The following is a 24,686-nucleotide window of genomic DNA, read 5'->3' on the forward strand; positions in this document are numbered from 1 at the left end:
ATCTGACCACTACCTTCCATCTACTTCCCCATTTTTCTCCAGTCCAATCTCCATACTCCTCTGAGAGAAGTGACACCTTCCACTAAATGATGAACATTCTCACACCCTATACATTCCAGAGATCATAAACCCCAGTAGGTCATCATCTAAATCCCATTCCCTAACCCCCACTACTCACTTCCTTATTCCCGTCTTCCTCAATTCTCCTAACTCCAACGTTCTAACCAAATACCATTCTCCCCTTCCACTGTGACCTCTGAAGTCCCTGTTCCATAAGCAGCAAACTTACCTTCATCCAAAATATATTACTCTCCCAACTTCTAGCTATTACTGAAACCTGGCCCCCTTTTGCTAGCTACCCTTTCCAGTACTGACTGCACTCATTCGTCTAGGCTCAATACTCAAGACAGGGGAGTTGAGGCCATTCACTGTGAGCTCCTTCTTCTCCCCTCTTCCTGATTTCCTATTACTCAGATGCCTTCAGCCACTATCTCCTCCTTCACCCCCCGTCTTATATGACAAAGTGTCCTTACTCCTTACCAAGACTAATTTCTCTATTTGTTCAAACAATCCCATTTCATCCCATCTCCTCCAACAGACTGCCTCCTCTGTCATCCCCACTCTTATCATTTTATTTTTAATTTCTCCATGTCTGCTGGTTCTTTCCTTAACGCCTACAAACATACCCATGTTTCCCTCCCCTCAAAAAACCCCTCACTTGATCTTTCTATCCCTGCTAACTGTAATCCTAAAGTCTCTTCTGCCTTTTGTGGCTAAACTCCTTACAAAGGCCATCTACAATAGGTGCCTCCACTTTTCCTATTCCTCTCATTTTCTTCTTAACTCCTTACAATCTGGCTCCCTACTAAACTGCTCTTTCCAAAGTTACCAATGATCTCCTAATCACCAAACCCAATGGACTTTTCTCAATCCTCATTCTCTGCCACTTCTCTGCAGCCTCTGACCCTGTGGATCACCGTCTTCTCTTTATCTTTTCTCTAAGTTTTGAAGATACCGCCATCTTTTGGTTCTTGGTCTCCTTTGCCAGATCCATCCAGATCATGCCTTCTAATCATAGCAGTCCCACAGGGTTCTATCCTGTACCTTTTTCTCTTCTTCCTCTATACTACTTCACTTGGTAATCTCAACAGCTCCTATGGTTTAATTATCATCTCTATGCTGATGATCCTCAAATCTACCTGGTGGATCTGCCTGCTTCAAGATTCTCTCCACTCCAGCTGTGAACTGATCCAACCATTCCGGAGAGGAATTTGGAACTATGCCCAAAGGACTGCAAAAATGTGCATACCCTTTAACCCAGCAATAGCACTTCTAGAGCTGCATCCCAAAGAGATCATAAAAATGGGGAAAGGGGGTGCAGAGTAAAGATGGCGACTGGAAAGCTGGGACTTGCTTAAGCTCTCCCCCAAATCCCTCCAAACACCTTCAAAAAATGGCTCTGAACAAATTCTAAAGCTGCAGAACCCATGAAATAGCAGAGGGAAACAGGTATCCAGCCCAGGAGAGCCTGGATTGCTGGGAAGGGTCTACGTCACAGTGCTGGGAGAGGAGCGCAGCCCAGCGTGGGGGATGCCAGGACAAACCAGACCGGGAGTCAGCTGGCTGGAACAGGCCTTAGGGCCTTTAATCATTGAGCTGTGGCAATTACCAGACCTCTCAATCCACAAACACCAAAGAGCAGGTTAGTGGGAAACTGCGGGATAGAGGTGAGAGCAGTCCAGCCCCATCCCTGGGGGTGGCAGAGGTGGCAAAGGAGTGGCGGTGGCAGCAGCTAGAAGCTCCTGAGGCTGCTTCCAGAGCTCCAGCATCAGCTGCTTCCCAAGCCCCTGGCTCACACGGTGGGAGGAATCTAGCAGCAGATCAGAGCTGGAATGCAAGGAGCACTTTGTGGGCACAGAGGCAGGTTCTCTTGATGTGCCCTGCTTGGATCTAGATTACGCTCCTGGTTGGCGGTTCTTGGGGGAGGAGGAGCACTGCTGTGACAGAGCCTGTGGTGATGGTGGAGTGGAAGTAGCTCTGAAAATAGTAGTGCTTGGACCCTAAAGCTTGGGACAAAGTACTCTCTACTCTACAAGCAGTCATACCCTGATGAAAAGCTCAAGGGTCAAGTAGTTGGCTGGGAACATGAACAGGCAGCAAAAATAAACTCAGACTCAAACTCAAACTCTAGATTCCTTTTTTGGTGACAAAGAAGATCAAAACATATAGCCAGAAGAAGTCAACAAAGTCAAAGAGCCTACATCAAAAGCCTCCAAGAAAAATATGAACTGGTCCCAGGCCATGGAAAAGCTCAAAAAGTACTTGGAAAAGCAAGTAAGAGAAGTAGAGGAAAAATTGGGAAGAGAAATGAGAATGATGCAAGAAAACCATGAAAAACAAGTCAATGCCTTGCTAAAGGAGACCCCCCCAAAATACTGAAGAAAATAACACCTTAAAGAATAGACTAACTCAAATGTCAAAAGAGCTCCAAAAAGCCAATGAGGAGAAGAATGCATTGAAAGGCAGAATTAGCCAAATGGAAAAGGAGGTCCAAAAGACCACTGAAGAAAATACTACCTTAAAAATTAGATTGGAGCAAGTGGAAACTAGTGACTTTATGAGAAATCAAGATATTATAAAACAGAACCAAAGGAATGAAAAAATAGAAGACAATGTGAAATATCTCACTGGAAAAACCACTGACCTGGAGAAGAGATTCAGGAGAGATAATTTAAAAATTATTGGACTACCTGAAAGCCATGATCAAAAAAAGAGCTTAGACATCACCTTTCAAGAAATTATCAAGGAAAATTGCCCTGATATTCTAGAACCAGAGGGTAAAATAGAAATTGAAAGAATCCACAGATTGCCTCCTGACAAAGATCCCAAAAAGAAAACTCCTAGGAATATTGTCTCCAAATTCCAGAGTTTCCAGGTCAAGGAGAAAATACTGCAAGCAGCCAGAAAGAAACAATTTGAATACTGTGGAAACACAAGATCTAGCAGCTTCTACATTAAGGAACTGAAGAGCTTGGAATATGATATTCTGGAAGTCAAAGGAGCTAGGATTAAAACTAAGACTCACCTACCCAGCAAAACTGAGAGAATGCTCCAAGGCAAAATGTGGATTTTCAATAAAATAGAGGACTTTCAAGCTTTCTCAATGAAAAGACCAGAGCTGAATAGAAAATCTGACTTTCAAATACAAGAATCAAGAGAAGCATGAAAAGGTAAACAAGAAAGAGAAATCGTAAGGGACTTATTAAAGTTGAACTGTTTTATTTACATTCCTACATGGAAAGATGATGTGTGTAATTCATGAGACCTTTCTCAGTATTAGGGTAGTTGAAGGGAATATACATATATATAGACAGAGGGCACAGGGTGAGCTGAATATGAAGGGATGATACCTAAAAAAATAAAATGAAATCAAGGGATGAGAGAGGAATATATTGAGAGAGGGAGAAAGGGAGAGACAGAATGGGGGAAATTATCTCACATAAAAGTGGCAAGAAAAAGCAGTTCTGTTGGAAGGGAAGAGGGGGCAGGTGAGGGGGAATGAGTGAATCTTGTTCTCATCGGATTTGACTTGAGGGAATAACATACACACTCAATTGGGTATCTTACTCCACAGGAAAGTAAGAGCAAGAGGATAAAAAAGGGGGGATGACAGAAGGGAGGACAGATAGGGGGAGGAGGTAGTCAAAAGCAAACACTTTTGAAAAAGGACAGGGTCAAGGGAGGAAACTGAGTAAAGGGAGACAAGATAGGACAGAAGGAAATATAGTTAGTCTTTTACAACATGAATATTGTGGAAGTGTTTTACATAATGATACATGTACGAACTATGTTGAATTGCTTGCCTTCCTAGGGAGGGTGGGTGGGAAGGGAAGAGGGGAGAGAATTTGGAACTCAAAGTTTTAAAAGCAGATGCTCAAAAAGAAAAAGTTGGTTTTGCATGCAACTGGGAAACAAGAAATATAGTGAATGGGGCATAGAAATCTATCTTGCCCTACAAGAAAGTAAGGGGAAAGGGGATGGGGGGGGTATGGGGTGACAGAAGGGAGGGCTGACTGGGGAACGAGACAGTCAGAATATATGCCATCTTGGAATGGGGGCAGGGTAGAAATGGGGAGAAAATTTGTAACTCAAAATCTTGTGGAAATCAATGTTGAAAACTAAAATATTAAATACAAATGATAAAATTCAAAAAAAAGGAAAAGAAAAAAAATGGGGTAAGGACCCACATGTACAAAAATATTTATAGCAGCTCTTTTTGTGGTGGCCAAGAACTAGAAATTGAGGGAAATGGTTGAACAAGTTGTGGTATATGAATGCAATGGAATCTTATTGTGCTATAAGAAATGATGAGCAGGCAGACTTCAGAAAAACCTGGAAAGACTTATATGAACTGATGCTGAGTGAGGGGAGCAGAACCAGGAGAACATTGTATACAGTTACAGCCACATTGTGTGATGACTAACTTTGACAGACTTGGCTCTTCTCAGCAATGCAAGGTTCTAAGACAACTCCATAAGGCTCATGATGGAGAATGCTATCCACATCCAGAGAAAGAATTATGGAGTCTGAATGCAGATCAAAGCAGACTATTTGCTCTCTCTCTTTTTTGTTTTGTTTTGTTTCTTCATTCTTGTGGTTCATTCCATTGGTTATAATTCTTCTTTACAACATGACTAATGTGAAAATATGTTTAATGAGAATGTATATGCAGAGCCTATATCAAATTTCATGCCATCTTGGGGAGGTGGGAGGGGAAGAAAGGGGAGAAAATTTAAAACTCAAAAGCTTGGGAACTGAATGTTTTAAACTAAAAATAAATAAATAAATTTAAAATAGTAAAAAAAAAAAAAAAGATTCTCTCTACTCCAGTCCACCCTCCATTTAGCCATCAGAGCAATTTTCCTAAAGCACACATCCAAACATGTCATCCCCCAATGTAACAACCTGTGGCTCCCTATCGCTTCTAGGATCAAATAAAAAAAATCCTACATTTGGCATGTGAATAACTTTATAACCTAGCCCTCTCCTACCTTTCAAGCCTTCCTACATCTTACTCTCTTGTCATGTATTCTTTGATCCACTGACACTTGCCTCCTTGCTGTTCCACAAACAAGACATTCCATCTCTCAGCTCTAGGCATTCTCTCCGGCTGTTTTCCATGCCTGGAGTTCTCTCCCTCCTCATCTCTACCCCCTGGCTTTCTTTAAGTCCTAACTAAAATCGCATCTTATACAAGAAGCCTTTCCCAACCCCTTTCAATTCTAGAGCTTTCCCTCTATTAATTACTTTCTATTTATTCTGTATATTGCTTGTTTGTTTATTGTCTCCCTCCATTAGACTTTGAGTTCTCTGAAGGCAGGGCATCTTTTGCCTGTTTAGCACAGTGCCTAGCACAGAGTAGACACTTACTAAATGTATGCTGACTGACTTACAACTTCCTTGTCTTCCTCTGGATATATCATGGCATGAAAAGTGTGATACCTAGAATCAAAGATAATTTCATCCAGTTTCCCATGTGCTACAGTAGAAAAAATAATGAATTTGGAGTTAAGAGGTTCAAATCCTGCTTTGGTCACTTATTATCTATTCCCTGCCATGGTCTTGCCAACACAAAGCAGAGTGGGGCCATTAAGTCCCTTGTTCAAACACCGTATTTCTATTAACATAGTATAAGATACATCAACAACATTGGCACCTACATAAAACTGTTGACTCATACCAGGCTCATGTTCAAATAAAACACCCAAGTCTTTTTTCATATTGACTGTGAAAACCAAGTATCCCTGATACTTGTGCATTTTTCTTTTACATTTGTCCCCATTAGATTTCATTTTGTTAGATTTGGCCCATCTTACAACCTGTCAAGACCTTTTAAAATCCTGATTCTGTTATGTTATATGTTAGCTATTTCTCTGAGCTTTGTGTTGCACAGAAATTTGCTAAACATGCTTTCTATGTCTTCATCTAAGACATTAATAAGATAGAGTACAGGCCCCAAAACAGAGCCCCTGGGTATTCACTAGAGACCTTCCTTTATATCAATCCATTAATCGATGAGCTTTGAATATTTTCAACCAGATATAAATTCACCTAATTGTACTATCAACCAATTCACATTTCTCCACGTTGTCAACAAGGGAAACACAAGACTTCCACTACATATGGTCCCCAGCTCCACATACCTACAGATAGGGATTTCATTCTACTACTATTCTTTTATAGTTCTGCAATCGTGAGATAGGCTTTGGGGGTTATCCTAGAAATCTAACCATCAACAGTAAAGTTATTTCTAGGGAGTAAAGGTGTTCCCAGTTTCAAACAATCATTTTACAAAAGAACTCTGGAACACAACCTAGTCACAAGGTACAGATTGCCTGTCCGTCCTTATTCCAAATATGCTGGCATAAATAAAAACAGTTTTTGGAATGGCTTTCAAAGCTGTATCACATTCTGTTTCATATCCATAACTGTGGCAAATCTTTCTCCTTTCAGGTTGGCTTTGACATTTAGAAATAGTCTAAAGTAATATGGAGCCAAGTATAGTAAATAATGTACATTATTAAGCTCAATCATACCATTTTGGGATCAAAAGCTACTTTACAGAGAGTGCACTGTGAGCTGAGACATTGTTTTTAGTTAAAAAACCAACTACCCTACCACAGTTAGCCCCCCGCCCCTCTTGGCAATCAATTTCTCATATATCTATGTAACAAACTTGATTGACTTGCTGAGAGAAAGTCTGTCCAAACAAATATATTGCTGTCAAAGCAAGGACTCCACACTAATGATTCTGGCACGCTTACTTTCTTTGGTCTTCAGAATGTTGGTGTTTTCTATGCAAACCTTGAGGCTTTGTTTCTGGGTCACACTGAAGATGAAATAAAATGTTTTATCACCAGTTATTATTTTTCTTTAAAAGATAATTTCATCCAGTTTCCCATGTGCTATGGTAGAAAAAATAATGAATTTGGAGTTAGAGGTTCAAATACTGCTTTGGTCACTCATCATCTATGTGATTTTGAAAAGACACAACCTCTCTGGGCTTTAGTTTTGACATCTGTAAAATGAGGGGTGTTTCATCAGATTGGCCTCTAAGGACCCTTCCAGATCTAAATCTATGCTCCTATCAAATATCATGAGCACTTCTATTCATTTCAGTGTTCAAGTGTTCTTTCAGAATAAATCTGTTTACCTGAATTTAACAGTTCAAGATGCCACTGTTAGTCATAGTCCCCAAGAGAGAGAAAAAAGGCCTAAGACACACCAAAATATTTATAGCAGTACATTTTGTGGTACCTGGAAACAAAGTACTGTAGATGCCAAATTGATTGGAGAATGACTAAATAAACTGCAGTAGATGAATGGAATATTACCATGCCACAAGACATGATGAGTATATAGAAGCATGGTAAGGATATAAACTGATGCCAAGTGAAGTAAGCAAAACCAGGAAAACAACATATAAAATGAGTAAAACAACGTTAAATGGAAACAACCAAAGAAACCCTTACTATAAGGAAATTTAAAGTTTGGACCTGAAGAAATGTACCATCTTTCTTTGCAGGAGTGGGGGGGACTATGTAGGCGTAACACTGCATGGACTGTTTGATTCAGCTGATGTGTTGGTGATTTTACTAAGATGCTCCTCACCACCCTTTCTTATTCTTTGCTATATGGCATGATTCTTTGGGTAGGAAAGGGGTGGGATAGATATGAAAATGAAAAAACAACTAAAAAAGTTAACTTGACTAACATCATATTCACAGATGTATATTTACCTGACAAAACCAAATTTCTGACCTTTTCAACATTTTTACTAGTTCAATAACAACTTACTGGACATTTTAAGGATTATAGTTAGGATCTTTACTATTTTCTTTAAAGCATTTATGCCAAGTCCTTTTTATATAAGCTATTAAAACAGGTATTCCTCATGTTATAATGGTGATATTACTTCCAGGTTCAAGTATAGGTTCAGATTATAGTTTCAGGGAACACTGTTGCAGGACTGGCTACCAGTGTCTGATGGTGGCATCCTGAAAATTCCAGACAGAACACACTAGGTGAGTGATAAAGCAGGAGGCTTGGTTGCTTAGAAGAGAATTAAAAGCTGATTTAACATTTACGATGACTTCAGGAAGATGAGAAACTCTAAAAGATTTTTATGACCTCTTTATTATCCTCAAAAGAGATATTCCCAGGGCATATGCTACACTCCTAATATGCTATGGCAGTATATAACAATCTTACAACTGCAAAATACCTGCAGTTGGTCCTGGAAAACACTAGGGCTAAATGCAACTAACAAAACACTCTGAAATTGTGCATGAATTAAAATTCAAAGTAAAAAAATATACTTACATACCTACTATGTGCAAGGCAGAGAGACAACAAGGCTTAGTTGATGGAGAGCTGGTCTTAAAGTTCAGGAAGACTCTAAGTCCCACTTGTGACACATCCTGGCATTATGGCCCTGAGCAAGTCATTTTTAACTTCTTTGTGTCCTTAGGCACCTCTCTAAGCCTATAGGGAATCTGCACTGGCAAATCTTGACTGGGAGGCCTGTACACAGGTCTACTCTAAAAAAGAAAAACACGGAAGGCACAATTTCTCAGCCTTCTCAACTCTGACGATGTTTCTTTTAATTTCCACATAAGCCACTTATCTACAGTTTTAGATTTAGACCGTAGTCTTCATTATCTCGTAAAACTACACTACATCTAAGACTAAACTTTGATTCAAAAGTCTATTTTTGACCAAAACGCCCTATTTTCTACCCCTCTAATTCTCATTTAATCTGCTTTCTTTCGTTATAATTTAAAATTCTTCAACTTTTTCCCCCAGATCATTTTCCCAAATCAAAAATGACTTTGTCTCCTCCATTTACCCCCTTTAGCCATTCGTCTATACTTTAAAGATCTACAAACCACCATCCTAGAATCTATCCTTCTTTCTTCCCTTCCTCTACCAGCTTATTCTCAACCTCTAATAACCGTGATTTCAATTTAATTCAACAAGCATTTATTTAGCACCTATTATGTGACTGGCACTATGTTAAATGCTAGATACAAAAAAAAAAACCAAAACAGTTGATATCTATTTTTCCAATCCTAGAACATCCCCAGAGATGAAAGTTAAATCAAGTTGATTTCACCCATATAAACTTATGAGGCTTAACCTCAGTTGAGTTCTCAGAGCTGCTCAGCAATCCTATTCTACTCTAATGGGCATTCCTTGAAGTGACTGCTCAAGACCCAAAGAAACTCCATACTTTTACAGTATATGATTTAGCAATCTGCTTACTTAATCTCTACTTAATCTCCTGAAATCTAATTTATACCAGAGTAGACAGAGTATATAAAATACGTGATTTAAAATAACCAAAAACATGGACTTTACAACATGCTACAACCCAGAAAACTCAAAATAGTCTCTAACCTCTCAAGTAATAGTATAAAGCCTTTTGTTCTTTTGTGTAGCAGGGTAAATAATTAAAATAACAAGTCTTTGGGAAGGTGGTGAATAAATTAAAGACATAAATTTTAAAAACTAAATAAAATTTAGGTTTAAGCTCATTGCTCTAATGAACTGTACAAATGCTTTTGAGAAAAAAAAACAACTTAGCCCCAAAATGATTCACTCCACCCCAAGCACCTAATAAAAATTTTAGCATTGTTAAATGGTATTTATCTGTACCTTTTTTTTTTTAACTGAATGCTTTCGGTTTACTTTCAGGATATTTTTAATTCTAGTGACACTTAAGAGTATTAATCTGGGAACTAGTTGAATAAGGGAAGAATGAATGTTGACGACAGTTGAAGGAAAGAAAAAAGAACTGCAGGGGGCCAGCTACAAGGGATAAATTTCCACCCAGAATGGAGCAGACTGGAAACAGACTACTTCTAAGACAGCCCTACACTGCATATCAACTGGGATAAGTTTTTCACTTGTAAATGAGTTAGTATTCAAAAGAGTTAGCTAAACAATGTAGTTTTAGAACCTTGGCAATGAGAAATGAGAAAAAGACCAATGGTTAGATCAGCTTTGGAATAAAAGCAACAAGGTAATTTTTTCCCCCAATCTGGAAGCCTAGCTAAAAGGAAGTCGGCACACACACCTTAGAATAATTTAGCTATCTAGAACCTAGATTTTAAAAGTACCTTTCTAATCTGTATGATTATTTCAGGAACTTACAATAAGATTTAATGTATTGCTTGGAAGGAAATTATAGAATTGCAATACTTAAAACACCAAGACGTAGCAAAAGATGTGACAAGGTTGTTTTGCTTGTTTGCTTTTTAAAGAACAGCACTAGGAATACACTGGACCAAAATCTACCTCCACACCCACAAAAGACTGGATGAGCGCTAATACCTCAGAGCTGTCCTGAAACCTACGAGGTAAGTTTCATATTTGGTCTCTCATCGGGACCTCCAGTTTCCTAATTTAAATGGTATTCCTAAATACTTCCCCCACTTCAGAAATACAAGTAGATTGTGACAATGTATCCAACCATATCCAAGTTTTTCCTACAATAACTAGCTCTGATCTAATAAGGAACTAAAGCTTTTTGGGGCCTTTGTAACAAATTTAGTCATTAGACTGTGATTTAGCACTTTGTGAACTCATAGGTTGCAAAACAGGAAACTGATTGCTTGATATATTACTTAAGGAAGGCCTTGGTGGGAAACAAAAGATAGGTTTCCCTATTATTAGCCTGTGTAATTCTACTTGATTACTTTACCATAGATACAGGTAAAGAAACTCTGGCCCACAGAGGTTAAATGATGACTTGCCTATTGGCAATTAAGTAATAGCCATGATTCAACTCTAAATCCTCTTGATGGGAGTAATGAGACCTGGACTCCTAAAAGGAAAAACCACGTCTTTGAAAGCAACCCCGTCCCTGAATTTTCCCATATATTTCAGCAGGCCAGGTCACTGGCACTTCCACCCAAAGCACCTGGCCCACCCTAGCCCACTTAGATCACCTAAGTAGCTTACTTGACGGTCCTTTCACTGTGGCACCTAGCCCACTCCAGACTACTTACCACTCCTTAATCCCATCCAGATCCTTTCACTGTCTCTTTTGTATACAGGCATCAGTCTCACCTCCACTAAGTTTCAGGTTCACTAGAAACCCTGCCTGCTTCTATTGGCATTAGAATAAAATTTGCCCCTTGAGTGGAAGAAGGTTTGAGTCCCTGAATTCTTTCCAGGTGGATACCACCCTGTATCCTGACATTCTGAGGTTCCCAGCAACCCCAAAACACATTACTCTGACTCTCAACCCAGAAAACTCTGGAAGAAGGGATTGTGTCTTATTGAAACTTTTTATCTGCCAGAGAACTAGTCTAGTAAGTCGTAGTTTAGGTGCCTAATAAGTATCTGTTATATTTTACTACATTGTATATCTTGAATAGTCTTACATAAACTTAAAAGAAGGATGCTAAAGTAAAGCCTAAAGTCAAGAAAACTTAACTAGAGAAGAAAAAGTGCTTACCTTCATAAAAGAAGGCTTCTTAAAAGAGGCCTTGGCTCTAAAGGTAGAGATATATGTACCTAAAATATTTAAAATGATTGCTTGAATTCTAAGCTAAGAACTTAGGCCAGGGACAAAACACCATTTTTTCCCTCCCAGTTATATATTAAGAGAACCAAAAATACAAAGTAATGCCTTCCCTTCAGCATTTGTCATTTCTGACAGGTGGTACCTAAAAACTGTTTTAATTTTTATCTTTCCGATCAGTAGTGTTAGAGCATTTTTTTTCATATGACTATGGATAGCTCTGATTTCTTCTTCTGAAAACTACCTGTTCCTATCTTTTGATCATTTATCAATTACGGAATGGCTATTTAAAAAAAAAAAATCACTCAGCTCCCTATAGTTTTAAGAAATGAAGCCTTTATCAGAGAAACTTGCTCTAATTTTTTTTTATATTACTTCATTGTCTATGGTACCTTTTAGTAAAGTTTCCTTGCTTATCTCTTTTAATTAGGTTTATTTTTGCTTCTTCTGTATCTGAGATCTCATGATAGCTACCCTTGTGTTTTGGTTTTTTTTTTATTTCATCTGAAGTATGCCCTGGCCCCTTATTTTAACTCTATGTGTCCTTCTGTTTCAAGTATGTCACTCATAAATAGAATGTTATTGTTGGATTCTGGTTTCTAATTCATTCTGCTTTCTGCTTTATGGGTGAATTCATATTATGATTACTTTTTCTGTTTATCTTTCTCTCTTTTTATCCTGTTCTTCCTCAAAAGTCTGTTTTGCTTCTGACAATTGCCTCCCTTAATACAACTGATGGAATCCTAATAAAGCTGCCCCCATTCACAATATTCTACCTTTCTTACAGACCCCACTGAACAGCAGGCCCACAGCACCAATCTAGCCGCTCACCCCCCATCCTCGCACTCAATGTGCTAACTTCTTCATATGTCTCACTGTTCAGTAGAACAATAGGTGTGTCCGTGAACTCATATTTCTCACAGAATAGCAGGCATGTCCACGTGACGGGTTCCCAGCCACCCCCTCTAGCTAGCCACTGCCCCCAGACCCATTCCTCATATTTCCCACAGAAACAACAGGTGTGTCCATGCACTCAACCACAACCATCACAATATTCAGCCAATCAGAGAGCAGCACCACCAGGGTGCCCAAGCATGATGTGGACCCCAAAACAACAGAAGAAACTTTCCCTAAGTACGCACCTGCACAGTAATAGTAAAGAATTGACCTAGGGTAAACTTATGGTGTAGACAGGCTTATTATAACATTACCATACATACCTACCCCCCGCCCCCCCAAGTGGCTTTTTCTGTATGCACTGAGGGTAATTGCATGTGTAGTTCCACTGTGGCCTGGGACCTAATCCCTTAACAAAACCCTCCTGCCTTTTTAATATTCAGAATTTCTGTTATGTAATTGCATTTTTACGCTATAAAAATCTATCCTGCTTTCTCTGAAGTTGTTGCTTCCTCTTGGAACTTAGCCTGCTTCATGAGAGGTATCAATCTCAATAAATGCCTATATGTGGATTAGAGATGGTCTGACTCTGAATTCTTTGAGACAATTCCATCACAACATATTATGAAACCTCAACAGTTTTAGTGTGCCAGGGTAGGCAGAGACTAAACCCCAACACAACCTCTCTTTTACCATCTTGTCCCCTTTCCCTCCCACTTTTCTGTTGAGTAAGAGATTTCTATACCCAACTGGGTATGTGTGTGTATGTGTGTATGTATGTAAGTGTGAGTGTGTATGTGTATTCTTCCCTCTTTGAACAAATTCTGATCAGAGTGAGGTTCAAGCATTGCCCGTATTATGCCCAATTCCTCCCTGCCCCCACACCCTGTAAAAGTTCTTCCTTCTATTGCTTTTTTCATGCGAGTTTTCCCCATTCTCTCAGTGCATCATTCTTTTTTACCCCTTCATTTTTCTTTTGAGATCATCCCAGTATAATCAAATTACACACCCTCTTTCTATTGAGATTCCTTTTAACTGCCCTAACAATGATAAAGTTCTTAGGAGTTACATGTATCATCTTCCTGTATGGCAACATAAACAGTTTAACCTTACTGAGTCTGCTTTCTCTTCCATGTTTACCTTTTTATGCTTCTCTTGAGGCTTGTGTTTGAAATGTCAAATTTTCTACTCAGTTCTGGTCTTTTTATCAGGAATGTTCAAAATTCCTCTATTTTAATAAATTTCCATCTCCCCTCCTTGTTTTCAAAGGTAGTTTTGAAGGTCTGCAAATTTGTGGTGCGATCCGGGAGGGCTGCAGTCACTGCTCTCCTGTTCTGCACTCTGATATTTACTTAGACAAGGACCCTACTCCCCTGTAGCCACAAATGTTAGTGCTCCTCTCTACACTGGAACTGTGACCAGAGTCCCTGCTCACTGTGACTGATCACATAAGCACTCCTCTCTGCCTGAACTGACTTTTGGGCAATTCGAAGTGTCAGCAAAGGATCCCCTGTAATCTTTTTCTGTTTACTATCTCTGGGCTGAGAGCTCCTGAAGTTACTGCTGATGTCACAGCCTCTAAGGCCCGTGTTTAGTGTTGCCCATGCGTGTGTGTGTGTGTGTGTGTGTGTGTGTGTGTGTGTGTGTTTTCCAGGCTGCTCCCCAACACTTGGTGTCACAGACTTTGCCTACTGACCTCCTAAATTGTCTTGGGCTAGAAAAAAGTGTCTCACCCTGTAACAACAATGTTACTTGCAGCTACTATGGCTATGTAAGGCCAACAACACCAGCACACAGGAGGGCTGCTAGCACAGGTTCTTTGACCTGCTTTTCTAAGGAAAGCAACTTTAAGGGGTTAACAATCTTACTTTAATTAAACATACATATATCATTCACTTAGCTACGGGGGAAAAGCCAGCACCCTGAACTTCAGACAAAACAAACAGAAATTATATAAACAGAGCAAAATAACACAAAATCAGCAGACAGGCTTCTAGCTGTCTGTCCAAGATGTTGCATACATAGTTACAAGAGAGAGAAGCCCCAACATCTAGGTTTTTCAAAGCCGGGGGACTCCTTAACAGCGGCTACCCAGAGTCTCGTCTGGCCAATCACATGACACTCTTCCAGTGAGTGAGCCCCAAAACAAAACGCTAACCTAAGAGTATATATACACTTCTTCAGGGTCAGAGGGAGTCACAACCATGTGACTCCAAACCCATGTGACCTAAGCCTTCCCGTGACTTAAGCAGGTCATCAAAGACTCTTGACAGAAACGAAGGCAAGACTCAAAGGCACTTGATTGCCTTAGTACTGAGAAGAACTCCAAAACAAAAGACAACAAAAAATTCCACTTTACTTGCCATTACTTTTTGTTGACCCTGTCACTCCAGAATTCGATTTGAGGCATTATTTTAAAGTTGTTTGGAGGAGAATGTTGGGAGAGTTAGGCTGGCTTGCTCCCTCTACTTTTTCTTCTTTTTAAAAATTCTATGTCAATAAAGATGGTTCTCTGGGAAGGGGTAGTATGAAGAATTCAGGGATAAAATGTAAGTGGCATAAAAACCAATGTTATCAATAAAGATTTATCTTAAAAATCTCTAGGTTGCTTTAAAAAAAATGACTTCCCTAATCCCTAAAACAATTTACTTGCTATTTCCCATATACATCTTAACTCCCAACGTCAAACCAATTTTTTCATCCTCTTATCTGAGACACCTTGTTAAGCTCTCTTACAGGTATGTCCATTTTTTCAAAATTCAGTGAAACATTAATCTCTTTCAATAAGTTTTTTATAATTAATACCAATCGACTAACTATTCCTTTACTCTATTCCTTACCATCATTCTCCCCACCCCTCCACCACTGATGTATTGCTGTTTTAACTGTATTGTCTTCAGTTTTTCTTGCCTTTTTTTTGCAACCTGACTTCACATATATAATTGATATCTTATTGTTTGCCTTCTCAATGGGTGAGGGAGGGGCTGGAGAGAGGGAGAATTTGGAACTGAAAATGTAAAAAAAAAAAAAAAAAGAAAGCTAAAAACTGATTTTTTTAAAAAATGCTATCATATTTTCTTGTATTTGGGCCACTCTACATATACAGATTAGTCTTTAGGGATTTATTCAAGATATATCTTCCAGGTAAAACGTTATATATGATGATTTGGTTCCTGGATCGGCCTGAAAATGTTTACTTCAGCCATATACTTAACGCAACAATGAATCCTGGCTCTACTACTTACTAGATTCCTTTGAGCCCTCTCTCTTTGGGTCTCAGTTTCCTCATCTGTAAAATGAAGAAGCAGGACTTGCCTCTAAGGTACCTTCTGGCTCTAACTTTATAATTCTATACTCTGATCTCACAGATATGGGTGAAAAGATTAAAATATGTTCAGTATTTATTAAATATGTTCAAGAAGTTACAGAAATATTTAATAAAGGGTATCCAAAAAGTCTTAGTGAAGTCTTAAGTTTAACCCTAACCCTAACAGCTATTGGGACACCTGCATATTATAGATTTCCATTAAAGTAATTAAATTTTTAAAAAGATCAGATGCTTAAAGGATAAATTTTAGTCATCTGAAAGCTTCACTTCCTAACATGCTGATTAAATAGAACTCTATTGTGTGGGGATGTTAATGTACACATATACATATTTAAGAACACTGGATTTAGAGCTAGAAAATATTTTAGAGATCATCTAAGTTCAAATCCCACATTCAAAACTAGAAGGACCAGGAGTATTAACTGACTAAAAAATTTTATTATAATTTTACTTTGAAACAAAAAATTTCAACCTATTCCTACTTGCTTTGTGGATTAAAAAAAATACACTAAGTCAACCAATGCAGCTTAGTCCTTCAAGTCACACTTATAGACCAGGAAGCTGAAGCAAAAAGAGGTAAAGATGTTGGAAATTTCCAAATAGTAGATGCACTTTTAAAAAACAATAGCTTTACAGAGAAAACACATCTAAGAAGCATTTTATTCAGTAATAATAACATTTTATTTGAATCCTCAAGGAAGTGTAAGCATGTTCAAGGCTTTAAATATTTAGGAATTATACCCTCAGAAGTTTTCCTTCTCTCAGTATCATATGACAGGTTCCAATGTCTTCAACAGACTAACAGCAATAGTATTTTTTGGCATAATCAACATTATGTCTGTTTTTAAGCTGCAGAAATTTTTTATATTGTTACCAAGAATCTGAAATTACAGAACAACGAAAACAACTTTTATAATATATGATATGGCTTAGTTCCTTTGCCTTTTGGGTCCATAGTTTCTTAAGCTATAAAATTAAGAGGGTTGTACTAAATAATCATAGGCTAAAATTCTACAATTATGTTACTTAGTGAAGTTACCAGACAAAAATTCCAAGGAAAGGTAACTTGTTATAGCTCATGGCTAATTTATGACTTGGATGTCTTAATTTTCTAGAAGTTGTTAGTCTACAAATTTAAGACAAAAACAGTCAATTTTATATGCCAAACCATAATCAAAACTTTCAGCCATTCAATAAACAATAAAGTAGATGATGTTTATAGTTAAAGGTCTGCAAAGCACTTTATACACATTTTCATTTGATCTTCAAAACAACTTAAGAGGTAAATTATTATGTAAAGGAGGTAAATTACAATGTAAAGTATTACATCCATTAAGAAATTGATACCTCGAGAGGTTCGGTGACTTGCCTACATTCACACAGCGTTAAAGGCAGGTCTCTTATGACTCTAAGTTCAACTCTATTACAGCACACTGTGAAAAGATACATATGACAGAATTTGCTCTAAAGGAGCTTACGATCTAATTTAAAATTAAAACACTGACGTTTACAAACATACAACCAATAATAAAAAGGAAATCAACCTACAGAGAAAATTATTACGGCGGTTATCTCCATAGTTAGAAATACAACTCCATCTAAATACATGGATTGTAGAATACTTATCAGACTAGATATAGATAGCAGAAAGGCACACTTCACTAATTTCTCCAAAGTTTTTAATTATCTCTTAATTATTCAATCTAATGGCCTACTCTGGATCTCATTCTTCTTAACCTCCTTGCAGTATTTGGCACTGGTGATCATCCACTCCTGTATCCTTTCTCCCCTTTAGGTTTTCATGACACTGTTCTCTCCTGGCTCTCTTCCTATCTAACTACTTCTCAATTTCCTTTGCTGATCCTGCAGACTCGTCACACCCACTAATCATGGATATCCAAGTCTGTCCTAGGCCTTCTCCTCTTTTCTCACCAGATTATCTCACTTGATGATCTCATCAGCTCCCAGGAGTTCAATTATCAGTTTTATACAAATGATTCCCATATTTATATACCCAGCCCTAGTCTCTCTCCTGAGTAGGACATCTCAAACTGAACAAACTGTAGGCATCTCCAACTCAACACCACCTAAAACAGAATTTGTCTTTTTCCCTCAAATGTCCCCTATTCTGAACTTCCCTATTACTGCCAAAAGCACCAGTCAGTCAATAAACATTATTAAGTGCCTACTATAAGCCAAGCTCTGTGCATACCCTCAAGGAGCTCACAATCAAATAAGGAACACGACAAATAAAAAATATGTACAATAAGGTACTTACAGGAAAAATAGGAAAAAATTAAAAGAGGGAAGGCACCAGAATTAAGAGGAGTTGAGAAAAGCCTCTGGTAGAAGATGAGATTTTAATTGGAAGGAAGCCAGGGAAGTCAGTGTTTGGAGATAAGAAGGGAGAGCATCCCAGGCATCTTCCAAGTTACTCAAGTCTGCAATCTGGGTTATCACCCTTGACTCTTCACTCACACTATCCTCTCCTCATCAAATCCATTATCAAATTTGTCATTTCTACATTCACAACATCTTTATTATATGTCTACCTCTCTCCTCTCATATTGCCACAACTGTAGTTCAGGCAGCTCAGGCACTCTGGTACCTAAAATACTGTAATAGCCTTTTAATTGGTCTACTTGCCTCAAGTGTCTCCCCATCCCATTCCATTCTCTACTCAAATTGCCAAGATAATTTTTCTAAAGTAGAGAGACCCATGTCATTCACCCCTCTCCCCCCAATAATTTCTAGTCACTATTACTCCAGGATCAAATACAAAGTCCTCTATATGGCATTTCAGATTTCATAACCAAGCCCCTTACTCCCTTTATAGACTTTACATTTTACTCATCTCAGCTCAGTCTATGACCCATCTATGCTGGTCTACTTGCTGTTCCTCACACATGATATTATATCTCCTGAAGCCATGGCTTTTCAATAGCTGCTGCTCCCCCCACCCCTTTTCTGTAATGGTCTTCCTTTTCATCCTTATCCCTTAGTTTCCTGGCTTTTTAAAGTATCAGTTTAAATCTCAACTTCTGAAGGAGGCCTTTCCTAGTCTCTTGCCTGACCACCTCTCTAGTTATTAGTTACCTTTCCCTTTGAGATGACCTTCTGTTTATTTTGTACATACATATCCTGTATATATACAATTATTTTCATGTCATCTCCCCCATTAGAATGAATGTGTGCTCCTTGAAGGAAAGAACAGTTTTTTACTTTTTGTATTTCAAACACTTGGCATAGTTCTGGTTATATAGAAAATATGTAATAAATATTAGCTGATTAATTTCGAATGTAGAAATATTGTAATACCTTATATTTCAATTATAAATTACTACACAGGTTCAGTCACTTATGAAATAACCTCATTAAGCCACTTCCTGATAGGATGTATTTTTTTTAAAAATATAGAAATAACTGTCACTTTGAGTCCTGACTTTTATAAAGTAGGGTGAATAAAAATTCTGAACTGGCCCATTTCTTTTTTTGAAATTTTTAGTATTTGTAAAGAATATGTAAACTAATCCAGGGGATAAAATATTAGACTACAACTCCAAGGCCCAATGTGAATAAGTCATTTCATCCAGGCCTTATTTTACTAATCTATTAGCACTTTTTCTGGATCTCTCTTTATTCTCATCATTCCCTACCTAGTTCTTTAAGGGTAGGGACTGTGTCACCTTTTATTGTTATATCTCCAAGGTCCATGAGAGATACTCAGAAATATTTGTTGAATAAAAGGCCAGTGATCAGAATATTCCCTACCTTAGTGATATCGCCAAAATTAGGAGAAACATATTTATTCCAGAATAAAAGTACTATGGTCCCATACCACTTTATACCTAGTAGAATAGAAAAATAAGAAAATGATAAAATCTACTACTGGCAAGGTGTAATGACAAGCAAGGTGGAACTTTTTTTGTTGTCTTTTGGAGTGCTTCTCAGCACTAAAGCAATCAAGTGCCTTCCAGTCTTGCCTTTGTTTGAATCAAGTCATTCATTGGAAACAATATATATGATGTGGTGCTAGTGATTACAGATCTTTCCCACACTCTTTTGCTAAGTAGGAGCTAAGCCTCAGGGCCCTAAACAGGGTATATATGCTCTAAGGTTGGCATTATGCTTTGGGGGCAAACTCACTGTAAGAGTGTTGGCGTGGAGGCTCTGGGTAGTTGTTAAGGAGCCCCGCCACCCCCGCCCAGCTTTGAAAATCCAGATGTTAGTGCTTCTCTCTTTGATAACTATGTATATATTGCTATGGTCAGACAGAAACCGGTCTGTTGATCTGTTTGTATTTTCTCTGTAATTTCTGTCTGTATTTGCTCTGAAGTTCAGGGTGATGACTTTTTCCCCTGAACTAAATAAATGATATATGTATGCTTAATTAAAGGAAGATTGTTAACCCCTTAAAATTGCTTTCCTTAGAAAAGCAGGTCAAAGAACCTGTGCTAGCAGCCCTCTTGTGTGCTGGTGCTATTGGCCTTACACAGCCACAGTAGCTGCAAGTAACACTGTTGTTACACAAGGCAGTGGGGAACAGCACTAGCTTTGGAGTCTAAGTACCTCAGTTTCATCATTATAAAATGGAGGGGAAGGAAAGGAGAGGACATTCAGTATATGGCCTCTAAGGTCTCTTTCAGTCTAACTCTGTGATCACATGAATTTAATGTTGTTGTGACTGATGCATTTAGAGAATGTTGTGACAATATGCAGTAAGTTACATAAATGATGATGCCTCGAGACTCAGTAATATATGCTAGGTCACAGGGGTGGGGAACCTGGAGCTTGGAGGCTACATAGGGCCCTCTAGGTCCTCAAGTGAAGCCCTCTGACTGAATCCAAACTTTGCAGAACAAATCCCTTTAATAAAAGAATTTGTAACAAAAGCATAATAAAAAGGAAAAAAAGGACCTAGTTGTACAAAAAAAAGTTCATAGCTGCTCTACTTATAAAAGCAAAAAATTGGAAACAATTTGTCCAGCAACGGGATAATGGCTGAATAAATTATGGAATAGTGATGGACCCCAATTCTAACATTGCTTATCTCCTTAGCCTCTGCTGGGTGCCTGTGCCTGAACTCCAGTTCTAAAATCACATCTCTCCCTAGCTTCAAAGCATCGGCCCAGGCAGCCTCTCTCCAGTTCAAGGGCAGTGTGCCCCAAAATTATCTCTGCTTCTTCCTCAGTAAGCAGCCATGCCCAATTATAGATTGATTCAGGATGCTGATAACTGACTATACACTGAGTCTAACATGTATCCTAGACATAGTCAAATATATACTCCATTACATTAATCTTGTCTAACAAAACACGTGATGGAGTCCACCTGGATATTCCCAGTCAGCCGTGAACTTTTGGTGACTTCGTGACGTTTCACAGGCAAAACCACACCCCCCCCGGAGGTGCCCCCCCATTTCCCAGTGAACTCTGGGTAAGATACCTGAGAAGTAGATACAAAAAGTGCATGTTCCTTTAAGAACTGACCACCCCTTAATCATGCCTTGACCATGCCCTAATCCCACCCTAAAACTTCTAATTGACAGATTTCATCCCTAAATCTTGTACTTAAACTTTCCCTGTAGCCCTGTATGGTTGCAGGTTCCCTAAGAACTCTTGCCTGCTTTATTTACGTAAAGCGTAATAAATCTTTGCCTCCTTGACTTAAAGAATGCTTGGGTCCAAGAATTCATTCCAGGCGGCCTTGCCTTGGGAACTTTGGTTTGAGATTTCTACATCCCTGGGTTCATTTCTCCCTCAACAACAGCAATGTAATAGAATTTTGCCTCTAACACATACTAGTTATGTAGACAAATAACCAAACCTATCAGTGTCCAGACGACTCTCAGAACGCGACCTACAACTGACTTCTCTTCCTTCTCCTTTCACAGCAATGTTCTCCGCTCTGATTATATCACACGTCCAAATCCCTCCCCGCAATTGAATATGAAGATAATTTAGAAGGACAAATAAGAAGCATATAAGAAAATATGGAAGGACCTAAATGAGGCGATGCAGACTGATATCCATAAAACTAGGCAAGTATACAAACTGACTATAACCGTATAAAAGGAAAGAAGAAGGAAAGCAGGACCAAAGGTGCTGGAACAAAAAATAAAAACATTTTCCTCATTTGCTAATTTACCCTTGCTAAAGCCTAAAGGTTTGGGGTAAGACTTTATCTCATGTTTCATATGGTTATTTTGCTATTTTTGTTGACTTATGTCTAGGACCTAGGTCAGAAAAATTCTGAGCCTGAGGCTCAAGTAAGGTTAAGTGACTTGCTCATGGTCAGATGGCTAGTAAATATCACAAGTTGGGTCTTCCTGTTTCCAAGATCCATATTCTACCCAATCACAACAGTTGCTAGCTGGTAGTCACTAAGTTTGAAATAAAAATTAGTTTGTAAAAGGTTTTTTTAAATAAAAACTGAGTCCCAAATGTAATGCCTATATTTTCTATATCTACTTGAAAGAAATGAGATTAGATAATTTTTAGGATATAAACATATTCATTGATGTAGTTATTGAAACAGAACCTGCATAAAACATGTGAAGGAATTAGAGAGTTGCTGAACAAATTATGCTATATGAAAGTAGCAGAATATTAGTCTAAGAAATAGTAAAAGGACAGATTCTGAGAAAGTGGGGAGATCTTCTATGATGCAGTTAAGTGAGAAGAACCAAGTTAAAGGAGGATCACAATACTGGAAAGGAAAACAACTGTTAGAGACTTAAAAACTCTGATCAATGCAACGATCAGTCACTGAAGATGAATCATGCTTCCCATCTCTTGGCAGAGAGGTGATGGACTAGAGGCACAAAAGGGGGCTGATGTGTTTTGCTTGACAATAATTGTTGCAAGGAAAGGCAATGAGTTTTGTGGGATACGGTGGCAGATCTTGGGGTGGGGGGGATATGGGGAGGTAGCCATAACGATATTCCCTCCACCGCCTCGAGGTATTTTTTTTTTTAAATCCACATGGGTGAACAGAATTAGTGCACAGTGTTAGAAGGGAACAGAAACAGGCAGGACAATGTTGGAACCACTGTTACTTAATCCTTGCTGTTATGTTGTTGATGCTTGTCAAACTCATAACAATAAAAAAGCAATGAGCTAAAGCTCAACCCTAGCTCCATCTCCAGCTCTGCCATGATTTACCATGACATCAACAAAAACGCTTGTAAAAATGAATCATATTAAAACATAATTCTTATCCTCAAAGCTTAGGTACCATTTCTTTCTCAAAGAGAGAGTGGCGAAACGACGAATTCTAAAACGTGACTCTTAATTCTATTGTGTTCTCTTATAAAAATTATATAATTATTTGTAATAAAAGCCCAAAGAACTCGCCGTATCCAACAGTTCAGTTATGATTGTTCTTCCACAGACAGGAAAGACAGAATTATCCTGCCCGAGGTGTACATTAGTACAATTACTGATCGTTATACACAGCCCTGACTTGGTAAAGCAGTTAGTAACCACTTACAGTTGGGTTGGTAGTGATAAAAGCGCAGGCTGCTGAGTCCAGAAGAGAGCCCGCTACTTCTGGGAAAAGTTGACCCCCCTCTCCCGAGCCAACTGAGCGGGGTGATCGGGGGAGGAGGACTTGAGTGAACGCGGACCCCACTCCCCCCAGGACTCATCGCTCCTCTTAGGGTCTTCATCGATAAATGAAACGTGTCTGGGTCCGATGTCGTTCGTCTCCCCAGCTCGGCCCGGCAGCCGGCTAGGGCGGGTGCCCGGGGCTTGGGGAGGTGGGGCACACCCAGAGGCCGGGCCGAGGGACGCCGTGCCCTGCCCTGCCCTCCGGTCCCTGCTCCTCGTCGGCGGGAGTCCCGGGCCGGCGCAGAGTCCACGGGCAGCGCCTACCTGTTGTACCCGCGCGCACAGGCACCGGCGGGACTCGCGGCAGTTGTCACCGTCCTTCCCGGCCCCCTTCTCCTGCCCCCTCCTTCTTTCCCTCGTGCCCCTGTGGGGCTTCGAAGCTCTCGGGGGGGGGTGTCTTCCACCCTGTCCCCCGGGTCAGGGGCTCGGACCCCATTCCACGCCCACCCTCGCCCCCAGATCTCTTCGGACATTCCTGACCTCCCCCCTCCCCCCGGAACGCGGCTCCTCGCCCGGCCGGGATGAGTCAGGGGCGGGAGGGGACGCCCCCCAAACCCCACTGTCCGAGCGTCCCGACCGCCGCCGCCGCCGCAGCCCGGCCGGGACCCGGAGCCTCAGTGCCGACACCGCCCCCTCCCGGGGAGCCTCCCCTCGGCGGGTCCCTCCCAGCCCCGTCCCGTCCCGGCACATTTACCGGCTCCTCAGGCGGGCGGGACCCGAGCACGGATCGGACTGACCGACCAGCGAACTGACGGAGACAGACCGGCAGGCGCAGGCGCCGGGGCGCAAGGGGAGGGGCGGGGCCCGCGGGGGTCGCGAGCAGTCCGGGTGGTCGAGGAGGAGTGGCGCGCGGGGAAGCCGGGAGCCCGCGAGCAGGAGTGTGCGAGAGATGGAGGGGAGCCCCCGGGCTCGGCTGCTCCGCAGGCCTCACTAGCCGGCCGCCGAGCCATCGAGCGCCCACTCTGGCAGGGGTGACTGATCGATCGCCGAAAGATGGATGGGAGGTGGCGGGTGGCTGGTGGCGGGCGCAGCGGGGAGAAGCGCGTGTGGCGTGGCTTTGCAGTTTGCAAATTCCCTTAGAACTGTAGTTCTCTCTCGGCGTCTATTTCTTTTGTTTGTTTGTTTGTTTTTTATCACTGGCCAGTTAAATTTTCTCCAGTATTTCCTGTCGAGATTCTTTTTGAAAACAGAGGAGCCTAAATTTTTTTTAGGGCTGGGTTCGTTTTATTTCAATGCGGGCGCATATTTAAATATTTTTGGC

General features: G+C 40.0%; 1 protein-coding gene across 1 annotated transcript in view; it reads right to left on the bottom strand.

Moving 5' to 3' along the window:
* The window catches only part of HEATR5A (HEAT repeat containing 5A), a 182,524-nt gene extending 158,340 nt beyond the window's left edge, over positions 1 to 24,184 (bottom strand). Inside the window, exon 1 of the mRNA XM_036734739.1 lies at positions 24,120 to 24,184. The gene's annotated coding sequence lies outside the window, so the exon portion shown is untranslated. The remainder of the gene's footprint in view (positions 1 to 24,119) is intronic.
* Between the last annotated feature and the right edge of the window lie 502 nt (positions 24,185 to 24,686).

Source organism: Trichosurus vulpecula, chromosome 8, assembly GCF_011100635.1.
Source record: "Trichosurus vulpecula isolate mTriVul1 chromosome 8, mTriVul1.pri, whole genome shotgun sequence".
In the NCBI taxonomy this organism is placed as follows: Eukaryota; Metazoa; Chordata; class Mammalia; order Diprotodontia; family Phalangeridae; genus Trichosurus; species Trichosurus vulpecula.